Source organism: Octopus bimaculoides, chromosome 15 (genome assembly GCF_001194135.2).
Source record: "Octopus bimaculoides isolate UCB-OBI-ISO-001 chromosome 15, ASM119413v2, whole genome shotgun sequence".
NCBI lineage: Eukaryota > Metazoa > Mollusca > Cephalopoda > Octopoda > Octopodidae > Octopus > Octopus bimaculoides.
In genome coordinates this window covers 38205619-38213448 of record NC_068995.1, presented here as the reverse complement: position 1 = coordinate 38213448, position 7830 = coordinate 38205619, and the positions used below count along the sequence as shown (strand labels likewise).

Sequence of the window (7830 nt, the reverse complement as noted above, 5' to 3'; positions counted from 1 at the left end):
CAAACATTTATTCCTTACAAACTGAATTTTGTAAATATCTTTCTTGAAACGCATTTACTTACTACTATATATAGACACAGAATACACATTAATACACACATACATACAAATACCTGTCATTTTTTTAGTGTGTGTGTGTGTTGCCCATCTTAATATATAATGCTGAAGTTCTGTACTTACTAACATTTTTTTTCTTTAGTGTGTATGTGTGTGTATGTTTCCCATATATATATGCACTTAAGACTTAGTTGTTGGTTGGGAGTTTCATCTGCAGAGGTCATTATTATTATTGTTCAGATTAACACCCGCACGATTTTCACTAGGGTATTAGGGTTACGGTTTTAGGGTTAGGGTTACGTAATCGTGCGGGTGTTAATCTGAAAAATCACCGAAATGTGAAAACTACCCACCCTCCCATCTGTTATAGCTTTTGTTGTTCTGTTTAATATGTACATAGATTATACCTCCGTTTAAAAAGACAGCAACAGACTGCAGCAATTCACCACATTCAAGAAGTTACTTTGAACATAATGCAAAACAGTGCATCATTATCTACTGCCCAATCTGATAGAATTCTGGCAGAACTGTGTAGCAACAGATCGCCAGCAATTGCTTTATCAGAAATTGCCGTCCTACCACCTGCGAAAAGGAATTACCCTGCTATGTGTAATCAAGGCAGCGCAAAAAGTTGTTTTGCACAAGCATTTGTATAGCCAATTAGACGGATGAAATTTACGTACACTTAATAATGTTACACAAAACAGCCTTCAGACTTCCCCTATTAATTTCGTCTTTTGAATTATGAACATATTTACATCATAAGGGTTTTTTCATTGTAAGGCTTTCTTTTTTAGTTGATTTTCACCTAGCAAGACTTATACTGCTAGTATATATATATATAAGGTCATTTTATATAATTTACTGACAAGGGAATCCTTATTTTAGTAATTTTTTTTTAACCATGCAATACATTCATTAAGTGTTTAAATGCCCAATTTTTATGCTTAGGAAAAATCTTAGTAGTTCTTCTTATATATTAAGGTATCCCATTATGAGCTTTTAAATTTCATTTCTATACTCATTCTATATATTGTTTATATATATATTCTTTTTGAGCGCAATAATATGGTGGTTATTGAGTGGCCCACGCAGAGCCCGGATTTGAATCCGATAGAAAATTTATAAATTAACATTTCTAAAACAGTTCATGCTAAAAAACGAATTTTTTTGTCCCAAGTATTTAATTGTATTGAAAAAATTTGCAGAAGTTTCCAAGTGATATTTGTGCTAATTTGTTGAACTCCATATCTCACCGTTGTAAGGCCGTAATTGAAATAATGTACACATATATACGTATATACTCCCGCACCTACTTCCACGCTTAACCACGTGATCGATTTCCTGTCCACGACGCAGTAGATTTCCTATTCCCCATGCAGTATTTACAAGTAATTCTCTCTAAAATACAAATATCAAACCGTGACAACAGGTGATCTTTCTTGACTAATCGCAGGGTAACATCTATTCATAAACATTGAGACTCTTCCACTGAACTTTCATACAGACTCCAATTGCTGAAAAAAATTGGCGAAGTTTGTGAAGAATTAAGAAAAGGAGAGGAGTAAGAAAGTGGGAAGACAATAGTAAATAGTTCATGCCTTTAAGAGGGAAAATGTTTCTTATAAATATTAACCTCGTTCATTAAAAAATTAAGATCCAGTTTAATGGATGATGTTTTACTAGTTGCTTATTTTCATGTTGCTTTGACTCCGTGACATTTGATGCTCCAGTGAAACAGATAAATAGCACAGGGTTCATTCAGAGGATATATATATATATATATATATATATATATATATATATATATATATATATATACATACATACACACACATGGGGAGAGAGAGAGAAAGATAGATTCAGACAGACAGACATACAGAATGACAGACAGACAGACATACAGACAGACATATAGATAGAGAGAGAGAGAGAGATAGAGATAGATAGATAGATAGATTAACTGTACAGTTGAATGTACGTATACATTAAAGACTCTCGTCTATTTTAGAGAGGTATTCTTTCCCATGCTTTGTAAATTTATTTAATGCTATATTAAATATCTGAAACTCACTGAACCACATTTCACTTATTACATCTTCATTTCTATTATGCTATTATTTAATGTCATCTTTCCAGGTCAGGTGAATATAATTTACTTTTTATCTAAGATCACACTTATTGCTCCAACACTTATACGATGTCGAAATCAATAGTATGATATATAATAGATGATATACGGACATATTTATGTGTAAAATTCATTATCTTTACTAACAGGCTTCGCTGTCAAAATTTTTAAATTATTTAAATATATGACCAGTCTTCTTTTTGATTCGGAGTTCCAGGAAATGAAACGAATTTTAATATCATCTTTATTTCCATCAAAAATAAATCAACTTTAATTTCATTTTTACTTGTTGCTGTGTAACTTATATTGAATTCTTTATCTGTTATTTGAAGTTGTTGAATGTGGAGATTTTGCTTCTGTGCTCCTAGCAAATTAAAGAAAAAACAATTAATAAGATACAATGATAATTGAAAGGCTTCGCATTGTTGAAGAATATTTCTGTATGTAGTTTTAGCCATAAAATAGAAAAATGGTTTGTTATATATAAAAGGAAGTTCATCGATTTATTCCGCATTATATATATATATATATATATATATATAAATTGTAAATGCAAAAGTAAAAACAAAACACAAAGGATTCTGCGGTACACGTGTTTCAAGCTTTATAGTTGTTACATCAGTGTATAATTGACAGTATAAAGCTATATTTAGCCGCAAATGTATTCTCTCCCAAGAGTTATATCACATAGACGTTAAAGGAGGAAGAAAGTTGAGATATAAGAGGTGAGGTTCCGTTTGGTATTTTGCATTGTAATATACCTCGTAGAATTCTTAAAATGATATATTTATACATAATTTCCTCGGTACTCCGGAATCCGTCCATACCTTGCCACAATTCAGTGTGTAGTGAGCGCTAAGTAAACAATACTATTTTATATTAGTTAGAAGCGTAGTGTTAAAGGAGGGAATAAGTTGGTGGTTAAAACAATATAACAAAAATGAAATAATAATATATAATAAAGTAAGGAATATAAAATACTAAGAAGAAAGAAAATAATACTCCGATATTCATACAAAGATAAAAATAAAAGGAGTCAAATCGGTGGGGTGGGTAATCTAAGAAACAATAAGAGAAAATCTGGATAGTAAAGTAAGATACATCTAAGCTATTTAGACGGGTTGGAGAAGGGTGGTGAGGAAAAATCTAAATGTAGAAGAAGAAGATAAATAGATATAGATACAGAGATCTTAAAGGTCGTAAGGGATAGATATATATGAGTTGTGTCTGCCTATATCAGTGGTGGGGCGTAAATAAGTAGCGTCAGGCTAGAGTAAACTTGAAATATGATATTCTTGTGGTGAGTGGTCAAACTAGGCGCATTACAACTTAAGTATACGAACTTATCTATTATATTGGTACAAACACTTATCTAGATGATGAAGGGTGAAGGAAGTGGAAAGGGTAATTAGAACATATAAGACCTTAAAGAATGAATAATCAGAAAATGTCAACAAGAAAAGGGAAATAAAGTATATTGGACGTTAAAATTCAAAATACAGAGTATTGGGGGCATTTCAACCGTAGTAATATAGTATAATAGTGATAGGAAATAATAGCACCCCTATTAATAATACAAAAAATAAGAAATAAAAAATAAAAAATAAGAGATAAAAAAATTTTTTTAAATAAAAGATAAAAAAATAAAAAATAAAGAAATTAAAAAATTAAAATAAAGAAATTAAAGAGTATAAAATAAAAATGTAAAAGTATAAAGTGAAAATATAAAATATATAAAAATTGAGAAAATAAAATATATATATATATAAATAAAATAATATATATATATATATGAAAATAAAATAACAATAAAATATAAAAAACAAAAAATAAAATAAAAAATAAAAAATAAAAATATAAAAATAGTAGAATAAAGAAAATAAAGGTAAAAATTATTTTAAAAGCCTTGATTAGTGTTATTTCGTGTTATTATTGTGTATTGTAGTGTCATTGGAGAGTTTCGAGTCAGTGACTGAAAAGTAGAACTATATCCATAGGTTTGGGATTATGGATCCGGTTTATTAAAAATGTGTGTATATTATGTGGTCATAATCTAGCTATTCGATGGTAAATAAAATTATTAAGGTACATAGTTAGGTTAGGGGTAGAGTACGGGCTTTGTTAATTAGGTGTCTGAGTTGTGGTAGGCAGGATCTAACGTGGGAGTAGTTAATGAGAGGAGGTGTTGAAGTGCATATAACTAAAAGAGAGGACTTAGGGGTTATAATATCTAAAGGTTTTCATAATTTTATGGATACAGGAGGGTTTGAAATCTGACCTCTTATTAACTAGCTTATTCTTATCGGGGAATTTAATAATTTTCAAAAGTTCAAGGGAGTATAACTGGCAACCAGTTCTATTATCTTTATACGTTGGGGCCGATCCACCAATTGACCATCTAAGGTTAAAATTAATCTTGTCGTCCTTAAGCTCCCAAATTCTGCGAGATAATGAGGTGTTGTTAGCATTATGTCTGAGTCTAAACGAAGATCCGTGGTTATAAAACCTAGATTTCCGGGATGAAGAGCATCCAAGGTATGTGAGGTGTTAGTTTCCGTGATAATTTCGCAAGAGTATATTACGTTTTTAGCTAAGCAGTTTCCGCGTAAGGGACATGTCGAAGGTGTCACACAATTGCAACCGATTTTATACTTGTTAGGTCGTCTTATGCCTACATTTGTGGGGTAACTGCTTATAGTATTATCTATGCCAGTTCCCGGGTGGTTAGGGTTTACGTTTACATTGTTGTTATAATTATTGCTGCTACCTCTATTTGGGTGGTTCAAAGTTCCATCACCTCGATTCTTTCTGCCGTTAACGTTGGTATAATACATATTATTTCTATTAGTAATATTATTACAATCGTGGCTGGTATATATATATATATATATATATTTGAAAAGATTTGCAAAAGTACCACACGAGAAAGTAGATATTGAAGATGAATAAAAATGAAAATGCTACTTTTTAAAAATATTTTGGGGTTGTTTTAATTGATTTACAAGTTTGGGTTTTTTTCTTTGGAAAAACCTTATCAAAAATGAATATAAAATATGTGAGAAGAGAAAAGGGCTATTAATAAAATAAAATTGAAATTAAAATTAAGAATGACATTCATAGTTTACTGTTATTTCTTGCATGCGCACGTGGTCCTTTCCTTGGGTACTGAAAACATAGTAATTCCAACTTGTTGTGTTTGTAGATTATTACTATATGTTTTAGTAAATTAAATAGTGGTCAAGAGTTCTAGGAGTGGTTGTAGCTCTCGATTAACTAGCAGCAGTCATGATAATAACAATAGTAGTAGTAGTAATGGTGGTGGTAGTCGTCGTTGTGAAGTTGTTCCCCTATGGTTTCAATAGAAATCGGGTTCATCGATCCCCTTTGTTTATTTCTTATGAATAACTTGCAAATCTACGTATAAAAATATTAAAATATATATGAAAGTCTCAGTGTTGCTAGTTTAGAGAATTTAGACTTGGTCGGTATTTTCTTATAAAAAATATTTCTTTGTTAATGCGTTCATTTTGGCTAGCATTGTCTTTGTATTTGTATAGAGGAAACGTTGTGAATTTGGGAAATTTGTTGCAAGCACATTCGTCGATGTGCTGTCTGAGAAGTATTTTCCTGTTTTCTGGGATCCTAATTTGGGATTTGTGTACCGCCAACCTCTGACGTAGGCTATTTTTAGTGTGTCCAATATATTGCCGTTTGCATCCAGAGCATGTAATTAGGTAGATCAAGTTCTCCGATGAACATGTAAAATTAGTTTTTATTGTGAAATTATGGCCTTGTTCTAATCGATGTTCTGATCCTTCTATTAACTTTTTGCTTTTCCTCCTTTTGCGATTGATAAATGAATACCAGTGGAGTATTGCTGTTGATGCTTGGACTTCAACTTCCTCTCAAACAACTGCTGACCCCGTGCAGAAATTGAAAGAATTGTGGCGGGCAGGTAGAATCGTTAGCACGCCGGACAAAATCCCTAATGTTATTTCTGAGTTCAAATTTCGCCTAGTCCAAATTCGCCTTCCATTCTTTCAGAATCGATAAAATAAAAGTACCATTAAATCACTGATTCCGATGTAATTATCTTATCTCCACCGCAAGACGTGCTAGTTTTGTATCAAAATTGGAAAGCAATATTGCAGTTAACTGATATAATAGAGTTTTCAGATGATTTATTTAAGAATTGATATATTACATTAACTAGTTTGAAACATTGTGTCATTATTATAATAAATATGTTGTTATATCATTTTAGACTCAAGATCGTTACGTCATGGATACCGTCAGGTTCAGTGATTATTTCAGAAACTATATCCTATGAAGTAAGCCTTTTAGATTTAATTTATATCTATATAAAAGTTAAAATTACTGCCTATAAAAGAGAAATCAGTGTTGGATTCATACAATAGAGTACATTTTCAGTACTATAGATCAATAGCGTATGAGTCAAACATTTACACTAGATACACTATATTGTATATTTGTTTCTTTTCCATATAACGAATCGTGGAGGCGCAATGGCCCACTGGCTAGGGCAGCGGACTCGCGGTCATAGGATCGCGGTTTCGATTCCCAGACCGGGCGTTGTGAGTGTTTATTGAGCGAAAACACCTAAAGCTCCACGAGGCTCCAGCAGGGGATGGTGGCAAACCCTGCTGTACTCTTTCACCACAACTTTCTCTCACTCTTACTTCCTGTTTCTGTTGTGCCTGTAATTCAAAGGATCAGCCTTGTCACACTGTGTCACGCTGAATATCCCCGAGTACTACGTTAAGGGTACACGTGTGCGTGGAGTGCTCAGCCACTTGCACGTTAATTTCACGAGCAGGCTGTTCCGTTGATCTGGAACCCTCGACATCGTAATCGACGGAGTGCCAACAATATAAAGAATCATTTCAAATTATATCAACTAGAACAGTATATTACTTATCATTGGATTAACAACTCTTCCCGGCGTTATTCTTTCGTAACATACATACATAAATGATAACAGAATATAAACTATACTTTTATATACCCCCTCGGCATGATACACATAGCATCCATATGACCCATTAAATCACTCTTTACTATCTTATGAATACGATACACCCAGCGGAAAAGTATTTAATAATATAAAATATCTGGAGAAAATGATGCCATAATTATAGAATGACTTCATTTGAACTCAAGATTTATCGATCTGGTATAATCAACAGATAAACAACTAATTCTTCGACAGAGATTTAAACTACTTTTTTTAAACTTAAATAAACTGAGAAACACGCCGATACATTATAGGTAAGCCCAGTGGATATATAAGAACGTGTTTAAAAGGAGCATAAATTATATCTTACACATTTTCTATCAAAAGTTTAAAGACAAGTCTTACGTGTAAAATATTTTCCATGCGTTTGTCCTTTAGTTTTTTGTTTGGATCAACATATACTTAAGTCCATGAGAGCCATGTTCCGAAAATATCACAATCTAATTTTCCTAGAAATGTTTTAGGATAAGTATAAATGGAACTACCGAAAACTTCATAACATAAAGTAATAAAAAATAATATTTCAGAGTAAATCTAGATGGGATGATTTCATAGTATTTTGAAAATGTATATGCATGTACGTATGTATGTACGTATGTATGTATGT

At 32.0% G+C, this 7830-nt stretch overlaps 1 long non-coding RNA gene across 2 annotated transcripts in view; it reads left to right on the top strand.

The window, feature by feature from the left end:
- Positions 1 to 7830, top strand: part of LOC128249509 (uncharacterized) — a 23533-nt gene that overhangs the window by 7296 nt on the left and 8407 nt on the right. For both annotated transcript variants that reach the window (XR_008265626.1, XR_008265625.1), the window contains exon 2: positions 6453 to 6519. This is a non-coding gene — a long non-coding RNA (uncharacterized LOC128249509). The remainder of the gene's footprint in view (positions 1 to 6452; positions 6520 to 7830) is intronic.